Source organism: Perognathus longimembris, chromosome 2 (assembly GCF_023159225.1).
Source record: "Perognathus longimembris pacificus isolate PPM17 chromosome 2, ASM2315922v1, whole genome shotgun sequence".
Taxonomy (NCBI): domain Eukaryota; kingdom Metazoa; phylum Chordata; class Mammalia; order Rodentia; family Heteromyidae; genus Perognathus; species Perognathus longimembris.
Window position 1 is genome coordinate 27,716,185 of NC_063162.1, and position 24,170 is coordinate 27,740,354.

Consider the following 24,170-nt stretch of genomic DNA (forward strand, 5'->3'; position numbering starts at 1 on the left):
GAGGCAGGCACTCTTGCCACTAGGCCATATCCCCAGCCTAGTTTTCCCTTTTCAGAAGCCGCATTGATCTAGCACATCATTCTCCAGCCAGCTCACCATGACACTTTGTTCCCTTTTCTTCCTTCTTCACCATCAGAGTAAAAAGAAATGAGGCTGTGTCTGGGTGCAGACAGTTGAAATACAAGAGGAAAGACGAGTGTTCCTATGAGTATGCACATTTGGTGTAAACACATGGAAGACGTAGGGACCCTAGGACCTCTGTACACAAGGTGTCAAAATGTCATGATACATACTGTCAATCTTACAGCCTCAAAGACTGATTTCACAGAGGACCCTTTGGGAGTTTGCAAGGACAGAGCTACCTACGAAGAGATTAGGGCATAAGATACACCTGACTACATAATTTTCGCTCCCCGGTTTATAAGAAGTAGCAAGAAGGTAGAAGGAGGATAGAGGAAAAGAGGTGATGGGTGCAACAGAGAAAAGTACCAAAGGCAGACACCCCTAGGCTCAAATTAATTCCCTTAATTAGAAATGCCAGCATTTCTTTTTACATTGATGCCTTCCCACTCTTCCTCTTAACCTCCTGTCCATAGTTTATTCATTCATTTGCACATTCATTCAACCAACTTGGAACATAATGTTCCCAAAGTATGATCTTCAAAAACTGGTATTTGGAAAGGAATCTAGTTTTGTAGTCATGTCAGTTAAATGTCACAGATTCACATCACATTCTCTTCCTGCAGAAACTTGAGGTGGATTGGCACATTGCACAGGCTCAGAAGGGGCTTGCAGTAAAAACCTTATTTTCATCAACTTCACAGTGTTCCCTGAGCCACATGTTATACAATGTCTATGACATCATTCTGCTTGACTAGTATCTTTGGAATCTTTTCAGGGCACACTGCCCTAGGGCCCAAACTGCCCTTGTTCTCCAGTGTACATTTTTCCTTCCCTGTTAGCCCTCCTTGGAGGTCTCCTTCCCCCTTCTCACACTGCCATAGGAGTGGCCCTTGGCTAAAATAAAGCACACTGTCTTCTGATGGATTCTTAGCACTCACCTGTGATCAGGTATTGACATTGGGAAACCATAAATCTCATAGAAGAACTTGCTTAGCATCCAGATATCAGTATTCCTAGAGTCTTTCTGTATCTCAATTGTTGAAATCTTTAGAAGCATCACTTCAAATAGTCCCATCTCTGAATCACTGGGCTCTGACTTCATCATCCCTGGGTTTTCCCTCTACCTTCCCCCACATTCAAACCATCACAATTACAATGTTGGTAGGGCATCTCTGTTGATGGTCTGGACTTTGATGCTATCTTCTCAACTTATCCTCCCCTAAGCAGCCTGATTACCTATGAAACTGCACAGGCACAGTTCTTGATAGTATCTGCTACTTCATTAAGTGAGCTACACTCTTTTTTTTTTTTTTTTTGAGGAATGCTTCCAGTCTATTAAGAAAAAATGTGAAGCTGGGTACCAGTGGTTCACACCTACCTGGTAAGCCAAGAACATGAAGATCACAGCTCAAAGCCAGCCAAACAGAAAAGTTTGTGAGACCTTGCTTGCCTGACTGGAATTGGGAAGATCATGGCGGTGTATCATGCTGGGGAGAAAAGTCCATGAGATTATCTCCATGGAGAGAAACTGGACACAGCAACACACACCTGTCATCTTGGCAAGGAAGGGAAATCTAAAATTAAGTGGACTATGGCTCAGGCACATGTCTAGGCAGAAGGTACAACCCTATTCTAAAAATAACCGTGAAAAACAGGTCCAGAACCATGGCTCAGAGATTTCATATCAGTCTAGCAAACACCAGGCCGTGAGTTCAAACCCTAATACTGTTAAAAAAAAAAAAAAACACAAAAAACCAAGAACTGTGAAGGGGGCATGATAGCACATGTCTGTAATCCCAGTACCCATAAGGCTGAAGAGAAAGAAGATTTGGAGGCCCATGTGGGCTACATAGCAAGTTTCAGGTACTTCTTGGCTATATAGCAAGAATCTATATCAAAACAAAACATATTGTGGAGAGAAAGCTTTCAAGTTTCTTCATGGATATAAGTCTGGTTTGTTTTGAATACATTCTAGACAAAAGTTCGTATTTTGTCTTTACCATAAACTCTATAGTATCTAAATGATCACTTTTCTTTAATTCCAAATGGCAAGAAAGTAAGGAATGTATTCTATGCATTTTAACTCTCTTGGACCAAATTATCAAACATATACAGCAGCAAAAAATGGGAGACACCAAACTGTATTTGGTTTTCATTGAACTATATCTAAAAAAAATTTAAAAAATAAGGCAGTTGCCCAAATCTAGTCAACATAACCTCACTCTCCAACTTTCTGAGTAGTTTAGAAAGTGACCAGATTTCCTGAAAATTGAGTCACAATACGACCTATAACTGGCAGCTTTTGGTTACTGATAGTTTATATAAAATTAGCCACATGTCATAATCCTTTCCAGAAGTATTTAACTCTCAGACATGATTTCAAAATGTGAAATAAAAATGACTCCCAAGTCTTATAAAACAACACTCGTCTAATGTATAATGTACTAAAACACAAAAATGATGTGAAGATGATACATTTGAATCTGCAATGCATCTTGGGATATGAATCACATGCTGTTACAGTGAATGATAAATCTAGAGCCTGGTAGTAAATAATGGTAAAGGACTTCTTTACAAAATGAAGGAAAAAAGTCTGGCCAATATAACCCTAATTCTAGTGGCCCCATGTTATCTCAATAAAAACAAATTAAGGTTAGGAGCCTTGAAACACGTAGTATTTTGATGCAGGCTTCCTTAAAGCATGATTACTCAAGGAATTCGTACCATGACTAGATAGAAACATCATACAGCATAGTCTTCTTAGGACATGATTTCTGTTCCCCAAGCTCCACACTTCTAGAAGCTGTTATTTCCCCTTCTTCTCATTCTTGCTTCTTCCTTCTCATCTCCTCCATCCCTTTTACATGGCACACTTCTCTACTGCTCAGCTGCATATCACATCTGGCCTCCTGCTCTCCAACATGGCCACAGTGATGGGCTTAAAGTATAGTAGCTTATGCCTCCCGACCCTTCTTTATCTGTGCATCAAAGTTCACAGAACCCAATAGTACCTGTGGATTGTCTCTTGCAAAAGCATTTTTTGTTTACAAAAGTCCTGATGATAAATTCATAAACTGCCTTGCTAAATGATAACTCCTTTGTACCACTACTTAAAAGTAGTAAAAAGTTCAAAAAGAAGTTCTGATGAATACAAATCATCTATGTCATTTGTAATTGGTGTGCTCAGCCCCATGCTCGTCTCTAACAGCTTGTCTGTAGGAGAATAGGGCTGTCTCTAGATATGGTCACAGGCTAGACAAGTGCATTGCACACAAAGCAATGTCAAAATCTGAGTGTCTGCTCAAATTAAGTCTTCCTCTACTAAGTGCTTCCCGTGGATTAATTTGGGAGGTCAACAGTATCATCACTCATCTCACATAGTAGTAAGTCAGGCAGCTAGATGAACAGGGTCTGTTTTACTCCAGAGCTCAAGTCCTGATCACTCAGCATACTGATAACCTTGTGTTTCAGTTTATAGATTCATCTCAGGAGGTTGTAGTTAGCATAAATCAATTCCACGTGTTTCTTTACTTAAAGTGATCTAATAAAATTATGTCTTCAGACTTTATAGGTAAGGATTTGACCCTTCCATCAACATGACTACGTGGTAGCACGTAGAAAACTCAGACTGGTCCTTTTCTTTCCTTTGCTTGAATTCTTAAGAATTAACTCAGCATTAAGAATTAAATCAGCATTCTCCAAGTATGTCATACCAAATTAGTATAAAGCTTGGTTCCTTGGTTCATAATTAGGGATGAACACTAGGATTAAGCTAAACAGACTTTCTTCCTAACTGCGGGACTTCTCTATGCCTTCAACAGTCTCCACAAGGCAAACATAATGTACATGGTAGTCCCCCTCAACCTTGTTGTCTGTCTCTGTACCATTCACACAAGAATCACAGGCTGGGGTTGGGAATATAGCCTAGTGGCAAGAGTGATTGCCTCGTATACATGAAGCCCTGGGTTCGATTCCTCAGCACCACATATATAGAAAAGGCCAGAAGTGGTGCTGTGGCTCAAATGGTAGAGTGCTAGCCTTGAGCAAAAAGAAGCCAGGGACAGTGCTCAGGCCCTGAGTTCAAGCCCAAGGACTGGCAAAAAAAAAAAAAAAAGAATCACAGGCTGTGCCAAATGCTTCTTCTCACACTCAGAGCTTTGCAATGGGATAAATGAGGTCAGAGGAGCTTGTGAAGTTGGTGGTTTCAAGAGACTTAGTCTGCCATAACTAGAACTCAAGGAGTGAGAGAAATTGTGCATTATTTAGAAAACTGTAAGATATTCCCCATGGCCAGAGCCTATATTCACGCAGATGGAGCATCACTGTAGAAAACTAGGAAGGAAACTTCATTTTTCTGAAGACCTTAGAAAACATGTGCAGCTCATAAAGGAGCAAAGGAAGATATAGGCATCCTAGACTTTGGGGTCTCAAGTGGATCTAACTATCACCTCATCTTGAGGCAAAGTCTGCCCTTGAGAAGCTGCTCTGAGAAGCAACGGAAGGAAAACCAGAGAGCCCTCCTCTCCAGTGATCACCAGCCCATGAGTTTGTCGATAAGCATCCATTCCTGGGGGGTGTGCCTGCAAGACTCAAGTGGATCTGGGGAATGACCTTCTAAATTTGAATATTTTTTCCTTAATGATGGTCAACTAGTACATTTGGAGAACTCCTACTCGACAAGGTTAGCATTTAGAAAAACTATGCTGTTCAGAGCCTGATCACACCTAAGAGCCTTCAGTTTGGGCCTAGAGTCCAGAAAAACTTGCCATGTTCCATTTATTTTTCCTTTTTGGTTTTTAGCCCTTATTGAAAGTATAAGCATTTAGTCTTTCTTGCTATGACTCATATGAATATCTAATGCTTTATTTTAGAAAAGTGAATATAGTCTCCACATAATACAACAGAAGTTGTTGCTTCTGTCACAGATAGGCATTGCCACTTTTTTTTTTTAATATGAAGTATGAGTAGAGTTGTTACATGATTTGCCCATGAATCCAGCTTAGGGAGGTCAGTGCTCCTGGGAACACTTAGGGAGGTCTGGCTCCTGGCCTAATTGCTCTCTGTTGCCCTAAGCCTAGCTGGAACTATCTTGGGTGGGCGCAATGTCCACGGGGCAGCCCTCAGAGCTGCCAGTACATCCTAATGGGCTTAAGAAACATTAAGTAGAAAATTCATTCATTTACCAAGTGCCTACTATGTTCCAGCCTACACTAATATTGGGATTTAGTGAAGCAAAATCTCCATTCATATAGAACAGGAGAGGTCAGGAGATAAACAATAGGCATAATAAAGGAGTAAGGATGCCCACTGGAAGGCAGTAAGAGTGCTGTGGTAAAGGCTTCAGAATGTGGGTGAAGAAGGTGTTAGGTTACATTGCCTTGATTAACGAAAATGATACCGATTACCTCAAGGTTTTCTACAAAAGTGTTGAAAAGTTAACCCTCCAAGATGCTTGGGTCCTAAAGTTTTTCTCAATAACAGCCACTCAACTACCTCTGGCTCTTCATTGTTTATTAGTGCTTTGCATTAAGCGATTCATTTAATTCTTACAAAGAATCCTACAAAATGGGTTACCCTGTAATTATCCCTGTACTGTAGAAAGAGATCACCCTTGCTATTAGGAGCTAAAATTTAAATACTGTTCTGACTCCAAAAGATATCCTCTTGTATACTTAAGCATTGTGAGGGAGTCAGAGGAGATACAGGCACTGTCTCCCCCTTCCCATGCTCCTTTTCTTTATATTAATAATTAGAGCATAAATTTATTGTATTAAGGGGTATCATTGTATTATTTCTATATATCTTTTCTTTTGGAGTAGGATGAGGTTGGGGAGTAAGGGATTATTACTTTTTTTTTTTTTTTTTTGGCCAGTCCTGGGCCTTGGACTCAGGGCCTGAGCACTGTCCCTGGATTCTTCCCGCTCAAGGCTAGCACTCTGCCACTTGAGCCACAGCGCCGCTTCTGGCCGTTTTCTGTATATGTGGTGCTGGGGAATCGAACCTAGGGCCTCGTGTATCCGAGGCAGGCACTCTTGCCACTAGGCTATATCCCCAGCCCTGGATTATTACTTTTAAGAACCTGAATTTAGTAAGTGCCTTCTCTTCAAGCCAGCTATGCAACTTAGCAATCATGATTTTAAATTGCATCCTATCAAAACCTGGGAGCTAACCTGTTGCTCAGCCATGTTCCTTAAACTTTATTTTTCATTTCCATTTACCTCATGGTAGGGAGCAGGGCATAACTTTCTTGGAAGACAAATCCAAATTATAAACATGCATACCTTTTGTTGTAGCTATTCCACATCTAGAGTTTTACTGAACAATTTCCTGTACTAACATTGAACGACTTCATAAGTTTAGTGAAAAAAAGTAAATTGAGAATAATGAAATATAATGTTACTGTAGAGAAAAGAGTTTTATAATTGTAGGTCTCTCTGTGCATATCTGTTCAGAACACACAGTTCTGAGTTGCTTAACTTCTTGTAATGCCCATGTGACAGCATTAAAAAAAATAGATAAAAAATGGTATCTCAAAACTTCTCCCAGAGAACAAACCTCATTCTTTGCATGCTTGAAAAACGGGTCCAGTTTTAGCTCAGACTTTTTTTTTCAATAAATACTGCAGTATTGGTTTGGAAAAATATTTCAAGCTACAGTCAGAGAAGAAAGTAGGAAGAATTTTCCTGCCTCTACTTTAATGGATTAAAGATGGGTGAATTTTATAGACAGTTACTTTAAAAAAAAAAAAGTTACATATTGGATTCTCAATTGTACTTTCAAAGATGTGCTTCCAATTACATAAAATAAGACACAGAGAGAAAGACATCGATTTCCTTTCAAAAAGTTCAGAGTTGGCTTAAAAACACTAAATCTCAGGCAAAGCTGAAAATTGCTTTTAAAGGGAAGTGATAGGTTTAGAAAATGGTTAGGTCATTGGTGATTTTTTTCTTCATTATCTGTTACTGGTTTTCAGTAACAAAATCAATCTTGCAACAAAAGTGCCTGCTTGTCCTCAGCCTCCATGAAAAAGATGAGTTCACAAAATCAATGAAACACATTAATTCTAAGTCAGTACTTACAAAAGAAAAAGGCTAATATGCCTAGACCAGAGTTGAGGTGAAACTTTTTACCAGACTACAGAACCTTATGGGGAAAAAAAAATCTGACATGATTCTCACTAATAAGACACCTTTTATATTCCAATTTCTAAAAAAATATATGCTTATTATGAAAATATAGGAAATATAAAGAAGCGTAGAAAGAAGAAAATGCAAGTAATCAATAATCCATGAAGAAATAATTTCTGATTGTAGCATTTCATGTTACTATAGATACACACAATATTTACAAAAGTAGGCTAAGAGGTTGTGGGGCTTGCAGAGCTTTTTTGCTCAAAGCTAGTGTTCTACCACTTTGAGCCACAGCTCTACTTCTGGCTTTTGTTGTCGTTGTTGTTTTAGTTTTTATCTTTAGGTGGTTAATCAGAGATGAGAGTCTCATGGATTTTCCTGACTAGATTGGCTTCAAACCACACCGCTCAGATCACAGCCTCCTGAGTAGGGAGGATTATGGACATGAATTTTTGTAACTTAAAAAGATACAGTACACATTCCCTCAGCTCTAAAACTAGGCTTATCATATTTGTTCTTTTTTTTTTCTTTTGAGTCCTGGGTCTTGGACTCAGTGTCTGAGCACTGTCCCTGACTTCTTTTTGCTCAAGGCTAGCACTCTACCAGTTGAGCTACAGCACCACTTCTGGCTTTTTCTGTTTATGTGGTGCTGAGGAATTGAACCCAGGGCTTCATGCATGCAAGGCAAGCACTTTATGCTAAGCCATATTCCCAGCCCAATATTTGTTCTTTTGATGGCTTTTTAGAAGCACATGTTGTATTTGTAATTTTTACCATTATAAATAATGTATAAGCATTTACTGTGATAAGCAATCTGTTAAATACATTTTTATATGTGCTAATGTTAGAACACAAATAATGAAAGAGAAAAAAGTACCCTCACATTGGGAAGTGTCCAGATAATAAGATTTTCTTGTAGCACATTAACTATTTTATTGGTATTTCTTACTAATCATTTATCCATCTATTGATACTGCTCACTGATCATTTATCAATCCTTTACCTATTAGGCTCAATTGGATTTTTTTAACCCATTTTTTTACTTTGGGCAAAAAAATTCAATTGAGTCTAAATTCATAAGGTAAATTATTGTCTTGTATTGGGGACATTGACTCAAAGTTAATGGCCAAGACTCTGGGTATTACTGCTAAGAATTGGATGTCTTTTGCCCAGCTATATGTCCTGCAGGATGGCCCAACTAGTAGATACAGGCAGCTTTAAAACCTAACCCTAGGCAGGACATCTGAGCTTCAGAGCCCCATCTGACTGAGTTAAGGGGTTCTAACCTTTATTTGATAATTATGACACTCAATAATAAACTATAATCTGAATGAACAATATGTGCTAAAGACCCTAGTACTTACTATGTGCCAGGACTTGCACTAAACTCTGCAGTCCTCATACCCACAATGCTCCCTGTCAGTGCTACTGACAGGCAGCACAGCACTCCTTGCTATTAGCAACCTCTTCAAGCTAGAAGCACTGGTTAAGGGACTTGCTCAGCATCATAGCAGACCGAGATTAGTGTCACAGCAGTGTCACACCAAAGCCCAGCCCCTGAGGCCATCCCATGAGCTGGCCTGAAGGTTTCCTTCCCTTTAGTTTCTCGCAGTCAGATGTTGCTCAGTGGTGGGTGAATGAGGTAAGACTTAGGGCTGATGCTTGAGGAGGCAGAATTTCCGGCGCTGTATGTCCATGCACAGGGGAAGGCTTTTCCAGGGGAACAAACAGACAGTGGAATACAGTAACTATGAGCAAGGTTTGGGGGGCCACACAGACAAACAGACACAGCCCGGCTCAGTCACTTGCAAAACAGCTATATCATAAAACAAAAAAATGCATGTAAATGTTTGCTACATAGCCAGCACTTAATAGTTAACAATTTAATCATCACCAGGAATTCATCATTTGAAAGATGAAGAAGGAGCTCTAAAGCCTTTCATCTTAGGAACCAGAGAGGGACATTTACTCAGCTATTAAACCATTTCAGGCAATACAAACTTTTGCTTTGTTTCTATAACCTGTAACTTGCACTTCCTAGTATGGTGCCCACCATAATAAAAACATGTTTTAAATAAAAAGATCCCAGATGATACCTCATTTATTCAGAGACAAAATAAGATGTCTGTGTCATCCTGTTATGTTCTGTAGCAATAAATTTCCTAATTTGAAAAGGGGCTTGATAAAAATCACAAAATCTGCTCTTCTTACCTCTGCAGTTTGTCCATGAAGAGAACATCTGCCATAATAAAATGCCTGGGTATTTCATTCCTGATTCAGAGCTCTAAAGCTCTCATGGAGTGATAGGAATGTCTGGAGTATCTTCTGCTCTAAATGTGTTGTCATGTCCTAAGTGGCAGGAGTGGTTTTTGTTCTAAAGGCAGCTCTCAGGATGCTCCTGGAGAGCTCTAGGTTGGAAGGTGGTAACCAGAAATGCCAGGCTGTGATTGGAAGCTTGGAACTTTCAGTCCCACCCCTCATCCTCTGGGGAGGGGAAATGGCTGAAGATTGAGTAATAATAGCTCATACGTATGTGATGATGTTCACAGAAAATTCCCTAAACCATTGGCCCCACCGAGTTTCTGGGGGTCATGAAGCCATGTAGTTACTAGTTAAGTGGGACAACTAGAGAAAAGTTTTCCTGCCATTCCTTTCCCTATGCACCTCTTCATCTGCCTGTTCATCTATGTCCTTTACAATGAAGTGAGTTTGGCAGCCACCATAGTAACTTACCAAACTTAAGAAGGGTCATTAGAACCCTCAATTTGTAGCCAGTTTGCCCTAAAACCCCACAGGCCAAGGACCTGTGACTGATGTATGAAGTGTGTGTGTGTGTGTGGGGGGGGATGTATTATGAGGCTGAACTCCTAATATGCATTCCCTCACATACTATCTCCAAGTAGAAAGTGACAGAACTGAATTATAAGACACCCAGTCCTTTGTTGGCAGAGTTGGAGAACTGGTTGTTGGTGTGAGAAATGGCCATGCAGTTGATGCTAGAAGCGTTGTGAGGAAAGGAAAACAAACAAACAAATAAAAAAGAAAAACTAGTTTTCAAACCCATTGAGACATCAGAGTAATCTTGAAGTTAATTCTTTTCATGCGGAAATATTGGTGAACTATTTTTTTAATTAAAAACATTTTAAGAACTGAGATATGCCTTATATTTAGTTTTCAGAGTGCACAATTCAATGGCTTTGAGTATACTTAAGAGTTGTGTGATTATCACAGTGGTTGTTTAATCACCCTCCAAACTGTGTAACCTTGTACATGCTAGCATTCACTCAACTTTCTGACATTATCCCTGAAAACCACTAATTTACTTTCTGTCCTATGAACTTTATTTTGGATATGCCATTTAGTAGAATCAGTCTATGGCCTTCTAGGTCTGACTTCTTGTACTCAGGATAATGGTCTCAGAGTTTACCGGCATTGTTGCATGAATCAGTACTCTCCCCCCCCCCCCCCTCTCTCTCTTTTGGCATTCCTGGGCCTTGAACTCGGGGCCTGGGCACTGTCCCTGGCTTCTTTTTGCTCAAGGCTAGCACTCTACCACTTGAGCCACAGTTCCACTTCTGGCTATTTTCTATATATGTGGTGCTGAGGAATCGAACCCAGGGCTTCATGTATATGATGAGGCAAGCACTCTTGCCACTAGGCCATATTCCTAGCCCCTCTTTCTCTTTTTTTTAAAAAATGTTTCACTAATAATCCATTGTATGTGTATATTACATTTTGTTTATTTAAGAGATAATGTACATTTGGCTTATTTCCAGTTTTGGCTGCTATGATGAATATTGTTATGATTATTTTGGTAATTTTTTGTATGTACACATGTTTTCATTTCTCTTGTCTTTTATACCTACCAATGGATTGCTAGATCATACACTCATTTTATATTCAGCATCTTGATGATGCTCATATCGTTTCCTACTGAGGCTGCACTAAGATATGCTGCCACCAGCACTATATATAGGGCTATGCATCCTTTTCAATATTTGTTTTCCCTCCCTTCCTTGTTCACCTCCCCGTTATTTGTTTACTTTTACTGTCTATTCTAGTGGTATGAAGTGGTAAATTATTATGGTTTAATTTACTTTTTCCTTAATGACAAGTGATATTATCTTTCCATGGAGCTATTGCCCACTTGTATACATCCTCTTTAGAGAAATGTCTATTTAAGTCATTTTTAATTTTGAATTGAGTTGCTTGTTTTACTGTTGTTGAGGCCTTTTATTTATAAGAATTAATTTTATCTCTCTAAAGAAGCTATTTTTATTATTTACTTATTTATTTTTAATTTTCCTTAAGTAGTTATACCAAGGGATTTAGTTTTCTGTCTAATCACAATATTAATTCCATATTATATAAAATTTCCATATATTTTCTTCCATTCAATTATTGCCTTATCCTACTGTCCTCTTTTAGTTTTTATAAATTCCAATTTATCTTTGTTTTCTTCTGTTGTGAGTGACTTTGGGTATCACATCCTAGAAATTATTGCAAAATCCAATGTCATGAAGCTCTTCCCTTTGTTTTCTTCTAAATGTTTTCTTGTTTCAGGTCTTATGTTCAGGTGCCTTAAAAAAAAAATTCATCTTGTTATGTAACCCAGGCTGGCCTTGAACTCATAATTCTCTTGTCTCAGCTTCTTGAGTGCTGGGATTGAAGGCATGTATCATTGTGCCTGGTTTTGTCTTTTACTCATTCTGAGTAAATTATTATATGTGGTATGAGGTGAGGGTTCAACTTCATTCTTTTGCATGTGGATACCCAGTATTCCCACTGCACCACTTATTGAAGAGAGACTATCCTCTTCAGTGAATGGTCTTGGCATGCTTGTTAAAAACTATTTGACCACTAAAGAGTTTATGTCTGGGCTCAGTTCATTGATCCAAATATATGCCGTTATGTCTTCACAGAAATATTTTCATTATTATAATGTGGTAGTAAGTTTTGAAACCAGAAATCTTCTTTTAAAAATTATTTTAATTTAAACTCCATATTGCCAAAATATTATTCTAGCTATTCTAGGTCCCTTGAAATATTACAAGAATTTTTGAGTTAGCTTATTAGTTCCTAGAAAGAAGCAGTTTGAATTTTGAGAGGGGCTTAATAGAATCTGTTCACTTGGAAAAGTATTGCCATCTTAACATTATCAGACATCCCAATCCATGAAATTTTGTTGTTATTTATTCCTAAACTTTTTTTTTGTGGTACTGAGATTTGATCTCAGGCCTTGTGTTTGCTAGACAGTCACTCTTCATCTCCAGCTGTCCTTTTCTGTTTCAGGCTATTATAAATAGAATTGTCTTCTTAATTGCATTTTGAGACTGTTCCTGTCTAGTACATAGGAGTATAATTGATTTGTTTACCTTGCTGAATGATTTTATTAGTTCTAATGTTTTAGTGGATTCCTTACAATAATCTATATATTAGATAATGTTATCTGATAATACAGTTTCCCTTCTTCCTTTGCAATCTTGATGTCTTTTATTTCTTTCCCGTATTCATTACCCTGGATAGAAGTTCCAGTACAGGGGCTGGGAATATGGCCTAGTGGCAAGAGTGCTTGGCTCATATACATGAAGCCCTAGGTTCGATTCCTCAGCACCACATATACAGAAAAGGCCAGAAGTGGCACTGTGGCTCAAGTGGTAGAGTGCTAGCCTTGAGCAAAAAGAAGCCAGGGACAGTGCTCAGGCCCTGAGTTCAAGCCCCAGGACTGGCAAAAAAGTGTGTGTGGGGGGGAGTTCCAGTATAAAAATGCATAGAGTGGACATCAATGTCTAGTTCTTGGTCTTACCTGGGAAGCTTTCAGCTTTTACCACAATGCACAGTGGTAGCTTTGGGCTTTGCGTGGAGGCACTTCATCAGTTTGGATTAGTTCCCTTCTGTTCCTACTTTGCTAAATTTTTTTTTCATGAAAGTATGTTGGATTTTGTCAGTTGGCTTCTCTGTGTCTACTAAAACAACAGTAGGGCTTTTGCCCATTGTTGTATAAGTATTTTACTGATTATTTTTCACATGTTTAACTTTATATCCATTTTATGTGAATATTATAATCTGAGGATAGCTTTATTGAAGACCAGACAACATTTATTGTCCATTTGTAATACTGGCTCTAACTTGATCTTGTATGTTGGTTAAGAACAGATGGCAAAATGAGATGTGACTGTAACCATGACTTCAAATCACAAACAATCTGATATTTTAAAAACTGATTGCTTTTTTTTTAAAAAAAGCAAATGCATGTATCTTTAAATTAATGTTGAACATGAATGTTTTACTGACATTTGTTATTACAATCACATTTTCAGTGCTTGACAATACCCATGTAAATTAAAATAGTTCTATGACTTAACAAGAAAGCCAGCATAGAATATTTCTGATTTAGAACATAGTTGCATGGTAATAAGCTGTACTAGATTTTGGGTAGGTCAAGGTTACTTAACATAATGAGAAAAAAACACATAGAGACCTGGAAACTTTTTTCTCACAATAGGCAATGATAATGATACTGATAACATTACTCAGTAACATGTACAGAACTGCCAATCAGGTAAGTACATTATTTTCTCCACAATATGTTTATCTAAGCATCTTGTTATTCCTACCAAAGTAACCCATTTTACAGTGAAGAAAACTCAGAGAAGATAGGTGATTTGCCCAAATATTTAGCAGAGTTCCATTTATCAACCATACACTATTATGAGTAAATTATTCATTGAGTGCCTAACATGCAAATGTAACCCAGATGATATAATTAATGACAAAACTATATAAAAATGATCTTATACTTAACTATGTAGTTAATAACTTTTTTTAACTACATTTTATGATTTCAGTAAAAGATTTTATGAACAAAGTCAAATCAACCTTTAACAGAAAAGAAAAAAAGAAAACCAAAGTTGCTTATGTCACATTTGGAAACATCATGGGTATATTATGTAAAGGAAATTTGGTAATCTACAACTTTTAAGTTCAATTCCGTGGAACTTGCTTGAGCGCTGGCTCAGGACACAGTGAGGCTGTCTTCTTAACTTTCCAGCCATTGTGCTTGTTTCTAGGCCTCCCTGACACCCCCCAGCCTGAACTCAGAGTCCTTAGTCTTTTGCCCATTTCTGCTATCCTAAAACAAAACAAAACAAAATCCTCAAAACTCATGTTGGATTGTGAGCAGCACTAAGCAGATGCTTAAAAAACGAGTTTTGTATAAATCTAGCTTTGACCTTTGACTCTGACCCACTCTGGATGTTTCTATTGGGAAGGTCTACTTTAGTGTCCCAGGCTCTCAAAATCAAGATGTCCAAACCATATCTAACTGTTCACATAAAAAAATTCATTTCCTCAAATGAGAATGGCCAAGAGACATATGAAAAAGTGCTCTACATCACTGGCCATAAAAGTAATGTAAATCAAAGCAACATTGAGATTCCATCTCACCCCAGTAAGAATGTCCTTTATCAAGAAAACTAACAATAATAAATGTTGGAGGGGATGTGGCCAAAAGGGAACCCTACTTCATTGTTGGTGGGAATGTAAACTGGTTCAACCACTTTAGAAAATGGTATGGAGATTCCTCAGAAGGCTAAATATAGAGATTCCCCTATGACCCAGCAGCCCCACTTTTGGGCATCTACCCAAAGGACCACAAACAAGAACACACTAAAGCCACCAGTACAACAATGTTCATCGAAGCACAATTTGTCATAGCTAAAATAAGGAACCAACCCAGATGCCCATTAGTAGACGAATGGATCAGGAAAATGTGGTACATATACACAATGGAATTTTATGCCGCTATCAGAAAGAATGACATTGCCCCATTCATAAGGAAATGGAAGGACTTGGAAAAAAATATACTAAGTGAAGTGAGCCAGACCCAAAGAAACATGGACTCTATGGTCTCCCTCATAGGGAATAATTAGCACAGGTTTAGGCTAGTCACAGCAGAGGATCACAAGAGCCTAATAGCTATGCCCTTATGAATGCATAAGATGATGGTAAGTGAAATGAACTCCATGTTATGGAAATGAGTGTTATATCACTGTTGTAATTACTTTCAACATGCCATGTGAAACCATAGCTTCTATTGTTGATGATCCTCTTGTATCCCCTTCCTGTGGTTGTACCTGTACTATCACTGTACCTTGTCTGAGTACACTGGAAACTGTATATACTGGTATTAGAACTAGGGAAGTGAAAGGGCATATCAAAATTGAGAAACAAAGAATAAAAAGACAAACAACTCCAAAAGCAATACTTGCAAAACCGTTTGGTGTAAACCAACTGAACAACTCATGAGGGGATAGGGAGAGGGGGAGGGGGAGGGGGGAATGAGGAAGGAGGTAACAAATAGAACAAGAAATGTACCCAAGGCCTAATGTATGAAACTGTAACCTCTCTGTACATCACTTTGACAATAAATACGAAAAAAAATTATTTCCTCAGCCCCCAAACTCAGAAACATTTGTTATTTTTTTTCTTTCTGCCAGCATCCATTTATCCGTCAGTTGTCTCAGGAATATTGCCTTTGTTTTTGCTTAACTCCCACTTGCATACGCTTGTCTAAATTCCTGGTTGTTCTATACTGTGAAAGAGTAAGGAGAATCTTTTGGAAATTCCGACTGGACCAAAGTGTAGGGGATCAGAAAGGTCATTCGGCCCTGTGGGATGATGTCAGTGATGGCAGTAGGAGGTAGGCAAAGGATGGAGTTCAGCCCAGTGAAATGTGTAAAGGAAGCAAACATGGTTTATACAAGTCTGGGAGAGACCTCACATTTCCTTCCTGAGGTCAGTTTTTTTCTGATTTCCTATCAAACAATCATAGGATCTGGAAAGACAGCTGTTGGCCTCTCTCTCTGCTGCCTTAACAACTCAGACAGAAAAGGTGTTGGCTCCTTCAACTGGATATGGACAGCTCATGCTGCCACATTGGTGTCTCTTACTGGACTGTTTCCAGGGCTCAGTGTGAAAACAAGGGCTGCAAGCCCGAGAGTCTTGGACATCTTTTTCCCACTGCAGATAGCAGGAGCATTCTCAGGGTTTCACAGCAAATAAAGGAGCGTGATCATGAGCATGGATTCTAAAGTGGGATGGACCCAAGTTCAAACCTTGCTTAGCTACTCCTTAGTTCCTTAACTCTACAATCAACTTCTCAGAGTGAAGGCTACCAGCTCAACTTCCTGTGAACTCCAAGCAAGAAGGAGTACAAAGTATCACCAGGGTGAGGGGAGAAGTCAAATTCCTAAATTCCTTACAATGTCCTATGTGTGTTGTTGGCACACCTTTCAGGTCGGAAAGGTACAGGATCACAACACGGTCTTCCAACAATCTGCTTAAATAATCTGCTTTTAAAAGTCTGCTTAAAAATAGTTGGTTATGCACTCTTACAGCCAACTGATATTCGACAAAGGAGCTAAAGACATACAATGGAATAAACATAGCCTCTTCAACTACTGGTGCTGGAAGAACTGGGCAGCCATATGCAGAAAACTTAAAGTAGACCCAAGCCTATCACCATGCACCAAGATCAACTCAAAATGGATCAAGGACCTCAGTATCAGACCTGAATCCTTGAAACTACTGAAAGACAGAATAGGAAAGACGCTAGAACTTATAGGCACAGGAAAGAACTTCCTAAATATAGTCCCAGGGGCACAACAAATAGGGGAAAGACTCGACAAATGGGACTACTACAAATTAAAAAGTTTCTGCACAGCTAAGGACATAGCCACCAAAATAGAAAGGCAGCCAACTATATGGGAAAGGATATTTACCAGCACAGCAACAGACAAAGGCCTGATATCTGTCATCTACAGAGAACTCAAAAAACTAAGCCCCTCCAAGCCCAATAAACCTATTAGGAAATGGGCAAAGGAGCTAAAGAGAGACTTCACAAGAGAAGATATAAAAATGGCAAAGAAACACATGAGGAAGTGCTCAACATCTCTGGTAGTAAAGAAAATGCAAATAAAAACAACCCTGAGATACCACCTCACCCCAGTTAGAATGGCCTATACTCTGAACTCAGGCAACAACAAATGCTGGAGGGGGTGCGGGGAAAGAGGAACCCTTCTCTATTGTTGGTGGGAGTGCAAATTAGTACAACCACTTTGGAGAACAGTATGGAGCTTTCTCAAAAAGCTAAATATAGACCTACCCTATGACCCAGCCATACCACTCCTAGGCATCTAGCCTAAACAGCAAGTCCCAAGATGTCAAAAAGACATTTGTACTTCCATGTTTATCACGGCACAATTCACAATAGCCAAAATATGGAGACAACCCAGATGCCCCTCCACAGATGAATGGATCCAAAAAATATGGTACCTATACACAATGGAATACTACATAGCGATTAGGAATGGTGAAATATTGTTATTCGCAGGGAAATGGTCAGAACTCGAACAAATAATGTTGAGCGAGACAAGCCTAGAACACAGAAAACAAAGGGGCATGATCTCCCTGATATATGACTGTTAACAAAGGGAGACGGAGAGACAGTAGAGACCAGGTCTGTGAAACCAAAAACTGCTTGTCCAATAGTATTCCCCACAGGATTGGGGCAGCGACCCAACAGTATGTAACTAAAACCAAACAATTACTCAACATATAAAGGTCAAAAATTGACCTCTCAGGGGAATACAATAGCTCAAAAGCTAGGTATGTACGTTCATATAAGACTACTGTCGACGTATGGTCTAATATCGACATTACATTTAAAGCCCTAGGCGAACTTTCTTGGGCGTGGCCACGTGGCTACTGTATATGTTCTTTTTTTTTTTTTTTTTTTTTGGCCAGTCCTGGGCCTTGGACTCAGGACCTGAGCACTGTCCCTGGCTTCCTTTTTGCTCAAGGCTAGCACTCTGCCACTTGAGCCACAGCGCCACTTCTGGCTGTTTTCTGTATATGTGGTGCTGGGGAATCGAACCCAGGGCCTCATGTATACGAGGCAGGCACTCTTGCCACTAGGCCATATCCCCAGCCCCATACTGTATATGTTCTTGATACACTGTATATTGTATATATGTCTACCTGACCTAGAGAAGAGATGGAAAAACAGGGCGTAAGATATCACAAGAAATGTACACACTGCCCTACTATGTAACTGTACCCTTTTTGCACAACACCTTGTCAAAAAATTTGTGTTCAATAAATAAATAAATAGTTGGTTATAGGGTGATATCCTTGAGTTGTGGACTACAGCAGGCAAGTTTAGGGCCAGAAGAAATAGCTCAGGGGGCCTAACAGTTCCCAGCAATTCTCTTTCTTTGTCTCTTTAAATTACTGACATTTGTAGAGACATTAACTTGAAGCATGCAAGTCTCAATTTTCTCATCTCTGAAATGGACATCATAAATCTAGATTGTTTTGAGAATTACACAAGACATATATATATATATATATATAACACTTAGTATAGTTGGAGGGCAACTAATGGAAGGTCAGCATGTTTCCACATAAACTACAGGAAGATGGTCACATACCCTGGGCATGTGTTAATATTTACTTACTTTTAAGTGTGAAAGAATTGGCAAAGGGGGGAAGTAGGTCATTAATGCACAGAAGACATAAGGCTCCTTTGCTGCACTAAAATTCCAATTATTCCCTAGTCTATTCTCCCTTTCAGGGTGATTTCCTTTTTGTCTGCACTTACATGTAAACATAAAAAAATGCAAGGAGAATGTATTTTCTGACAGCTGGTGGACCCGATCTAATTTCAGTATGATTCCTTCACCTACAGGGATCGATCCCATTAGACCCCACTCCCTCTGCAGGACAGTCATCAACCAGAATGCCCTTCTGCCCACTCTGAATGAGTTCGTAGTTGTTGACTGCAATCCCAGGTGTCATAGAGAACCCCCAAACATTTCATCAGTGGAAGGACTTTGTAGTAGTGTGTGTGAGTGTGTGTGTGTGTGTGTGTGTGTGTGTGTTGTGTTGAAACTGGGGCTTGAATTCAGGGCTGCGGTGCTGTCCCTTGGCTTTTTCTCTCAGGGTTGTTATTCTAACACTGAGTACAGCTCCACTTTCAGCTTTTTCACTGGTTAACTAGTGATAATAGTCTTAGGTACTTTCCGGACCAGCTAGGCTTTGACGTAGAATCCTCAGATCTCAGCCTCTAGAGTGGCTAGGATTATAAGCATGAGCTACCAGCACCTGACTTGGAGTTTGGAGTATTTAAACTTGATTAAGAAACTGAGTGAGACAAAAAGATGAGAGGAAGTAGGCAGAGGAGGAAAGACAACGGTTGTACAACAATAAATGCTCTAGCCAGAACTTGGACCTTCTGGAGAGATTTTTATTTTTATATATAAAAAAGGCAGATTCTGACTCATGTGGTCACAGATGAGACCAGAGACTGACAGTCTTGGGCCTAGGGTCACACTTACAGTTGTCTGAGAGTAGTGGTAGTGAAACACTTAGAACACTGTATAGCATGTGGTAACGGACTCAGTAAGTGGCAATTGTTTTTATTGTGGTATTGATAGAATGTCTGAGCTGCCTGTCACTTTCAGAAATTAAAAAGTGGAGTCTAGGTTTAGAAGCAAATTCTCAGTGAACTTGATATCAGTGCCCCAGAGTTCAAAGACTGACTCAGTACACTGGGTGAGCTGACCATAACAAGCTGGTGACATCACTTTCTGGGCTAAGAATTAAACGTCAAGGTAGAGCACAATAAATAGAGCCAAAGGGATCAAAGACCTGAAGCTCTCCATGGGGAGGTCAGAAGATTCTAGAAAGGATATGTCAGCCAAGGCATCAGACTCTTCTCAGACAGCCAGGTTAATCTCTCCAAGTTCAGACATTCAGGCAGAAATGAGGAAGAGAACTGGAAGTCCAACAAATGGAATCTACTGGAAAGGCTGACCTGTAACCTGCTTGTGATAAATAAGGTAGTATGTGGTCTGTGCTTCACTGAATATGCTTCAGTGCAACTGGTTATCCTTGCGTTCTCTTTCCCTCTTCCTTTCTCCGTTCCACTTCCTTCATTCCGTTTTCCCCCACCTTCTCTTCTTTCCATCCTCTCTTTCTTTTCTTCTGAAAGGGACATTTTGTATAAAAAATACCGACTTACAAATGGCTGAGCTGGAGCGGGAGGAAAGGGATTTATCTGCCTGAGCAAATCTAGTTGAATTTGATGGAAAGTCAGAGAGATATTTTAGGTGAGGTGCTGACTGCTGATACACCTTGGAATTGTGGTAAGTGATAATATGGGTGGGAGAAACACACTCTACAGGCAAGAACCAGAACAGCTGCTATCCTGCATTGCTGACCTCCTGAGAGTTGCCTTGTCCAAGCCCAACACATCTCCAGATACTTCCAGTATCTCCCACAGTTCCCTGTATGTTCCCTCCCCACGCCAAACCTGACCCTGCTAATCTCCATCCTGGGACTCATTCTGCTGCTAAACCTCTGTGCTTGCTATTTCTGAGCGTCTTCTTTGCATCATCTCCAAATTTTTTTTGATGATGTTCAAAATATTTCCTACTCATTATTTCATTAATTTTTGTCCCTTAATGATTCTGTAAGACAAGTGTCTGCACTGGCCCATTTCGCAGGCAAATTGATGAAACTTACAAGGAGAGGACTAAAGGAACCTGCCCCTGACCACACAGTGATATGGTTCCTCTGTCACCAAGTCTCACATTCTTGGCTGCTAACTGTTGTCTCCTGTGCATCACACTACAATGTAACCACATGGTCACATGTCTGGCTGTGGACCAAATCATCAACCCCTGGAGTTCAAGACAGTGCATTTACCTCTCTACAGCCTTAGCCCCTTGCTAGGACATGGCCATAACAGATGCTATGCAAATATTTTCTGTATTGAACTCAATTATAGGTAGATCAGAGGTAAGATAAGGACTTGAGTCTAGCTTTGGTATAGTTCAAATTCTTCTCCTGTGAGGTTTGAATTTGTCAACATCAGGAACTTCACTCTCAGCTACTCTTTGCCTCGGTTTCCTTTTTCAATGTCTATCCCCACCTTTTAAGAGACGGCGAGGGAATTAGGATATTGCTTCATTCCTTAGTGAAGTTCCCACCAGTCTCCAAACGGTGCCCAGCATAGTATCCAATATTCAGTGGGCACTAAAGTGATTTATTATTGAAGGAAAAAACACAGTTTTTAAGTTTGCCTGCCTCCAATTTTTTAAAAACTGGGATAAAAAGTAATCAGAAAATGATGCCATTTAACTGTTACAAGGAGACTGACACAAAGTTATGCTAATAGAACAGTTAACTATGAATCTGTCAAGTGTGACCAAAGATAATGAAAATACAAGTGGAGCTTGGGGAATGCACCAAGATGCTGTCCATGGAAAATGTGAACACTCTCTGGAGCCTTCCCAACCCAGTTTCTGAATCTGTAACACACTTCCATAAAGGTTTAACTTGTATCTTAACATCCCATTCACAGAAAACAAATGTATGTTATCAGTTCAGAGAGCAAGCCATTTGTAGGTTGGCAACTTAGATGTTAAGATATTTTGAAAGAGGACAAAGTGAACTACACATAAAGTCTCACCAGACTCCAGCTACAAAGCTGAAACAAGACATTAGCCCATGCAAAGATTCTGGAGGGCTACAGCCTTCTCCTTGGATCACTGAGAGTCCAATTTGGGCAGGGGTTTGTTTATTCTGCTTGGTTCAATTCAGGGCTACAGATCCCTAATGGTTTTAGCGTCCCTAAAGGTTTTCCACATTTGGGCAAGATCTATGCTTTATGTCAGCCCCAAGGAGGCCTTGCTCCCAGCCACTCTGGCTGAGCTGACCACACCACGAGCACTCAAATACCCTGACCCAGGGGAGAACTTAAGCTGCATCTACCCCTTGGCATAAGTGTGGTGATTTTTTTTTTTTTACAATGGTGCTGTGTTGTAGTAAAAATGCCTCCATTCTTAACCAACTGCAGTTTTTTTTATTACATTCCATTTTTCTCCTGGTGATGTTGAGTATTTTTTAAAGCTGGTCCTTTTTCTGTAACCACTACCCTTGTGCCAACAAAAACTAAGAGAGCACATACTAGCCTCCAGTTCTTTATTTTGAGCACACTGATTCCCAATGTGAGAATAATCACTCTGGTTTGTGACTGCCACTCTGCTCCCAACAGAAGATGCCTCCAGCTTCTCAGGCATCTCAGGTCATTGGGGGCCTAAAATCCAACCTTCTCAGGATCCTCTCTGATGCTTTAGGTCTAAACTTTCACCTTATTCCCGGACTTGCAGCCACATCTACCAAATGAACCTTCCCTCTCACTTGGTCCAGTAAGACACTTCCTCATTGTTTTCCAGGGCCCACATACATCCCTTCTCTCTCATGAGCCTTCTCTGCCTGCTACACCTTCTATCTCCAAGGAGACCCCACCACAAGCCTGTGTCAACAGTTGTTTTTTTCTTTTGATGTTTACTGCTCCTTCCTCCCTTTGCCCCAAGTCCCAGGCCAGGTTCCCAAATCCTTGGGCTGAAGCACTCCACAGCACATGAGAATCTTAGAATGCAACCAAGGGCTCACAAATGAGGATGCCTGTAGAGTCAGGTGGGTAAGAGAATGAGACAGGCCAGGTATATGAGATATGGGGCTGCTGTGTCTTATCTGGGTCAGAGCCAACCCCTACGGAGCCAAAGGAAGATGGTGGCCCAGGATTTCCAAAGAAGTCAGGACCCCAAATTTAATGAAAAGTTTCCCAATTTCAAAAACCCAGCAGCTATCAAAGAAAAGCACACATGGCCCTGGCATTAATTTTGTTCTCTGATACCAGGAAAACACGCTATAAACCAGAATACTCATTGGATTGCCTGAGGTGTGGGTGAGGGTGGCATTCACAGTCCCCATGAGCCTGTCTAATTCCCTTCTCTAGTCCGCACTGCAATCTTCTCTTCTATATCCAACTTCTTGGAACACAATTCCCAGAAAGGAGAGAGAGCTAGGTGACTAGCCAGTCCTCCAGTTTCTTCCTCCTAGAACATGTAGCTCGCCAGCTAATACAATTTTGGTTTTTCACTTCAGAATAATGATTCATTTTCAGATTCAGTATCCATGACAGTTTCAAATGTTAATAGCTTGGTTTGGTACAAAGAGAGTTGGATTAGCTGGGTGTGGGTGGCTCACACCTATCATCTAGCTGTACTCAGGAGGCTGAGATCTGAGAAACATAGTTTGAAGCCAGCCCAGGCAGGAAAGTCCGTGAGACTCTTATCTCCAATTAACCACCAGAAAACCAGAAGCAGAGCTATGGCTCAAAGTGGCAGCCCACTAATCCTGAGCAACAGTTCAGGGACAAAGCCCAGGCCCTAAGTTCAAGGCCCAGGACTGTAAAAAAAGGAGTTGGAAGGGGTTGTGCAAGCGAGGACATGTCTGGTTTATTTGATCTCAATGGTCCTTTGAAGTATAAACCTTCCCATGTGACTACTGCCTAAGTGCCTTCCACAATACCCCCTCTCCCAGAACCATAGAGCCTGCATTATTGATCATTTGGTTGCTTCTCTATGTCTCAAATTAATCAATGTAAAAAACATGAGATTTAAGTTAGAAAAAGTATTTTAAAAAAAAACAAAAAGCAAAACACTTGTCATAGTACCTGGAACCCAATGAACACCCAATACTTTGAATATTTCCTGCTGCCACTGAAATTTTTTTTTTTTTTTTTTTGTCCAGTTCTGGGGCTTGGACTCAGGGTCTGAGCACTCTCCCTGGCTTCTTTTTGCTCAAGGCTAGCACTCTGCTGCTTGAGCCACAGCGCCACTTCTGGCCATTTTCTGTATATGTGGTACTGGGGAATTGAACCCATGGCCTCATGTATACGAGGCAAGCAGTCTTGCCACTAGGCCATATCCCCAGCCCCAGTGCCACTGAATCTTTGAACATATGATCACTTCCACCCAGATACTCTTTCAGCCCCCCTCCTCT

The 24,170-nt window shown here is 40.0% G+C and overlaps 1 protein-coding gene across 2 annotated transcripts in view; it reads right to left on the reverse strand.

The window, feature by feature from the left end:
* Plce1 (phospholipase C epsilon 1) overlaps positions 1 to 24,170 on the reverse strand; it is a 332,480-nt gene that overhangs the window by 108,026 nt on the left and 200,284 nt on the right. The window lies entirely within an intron of this gene.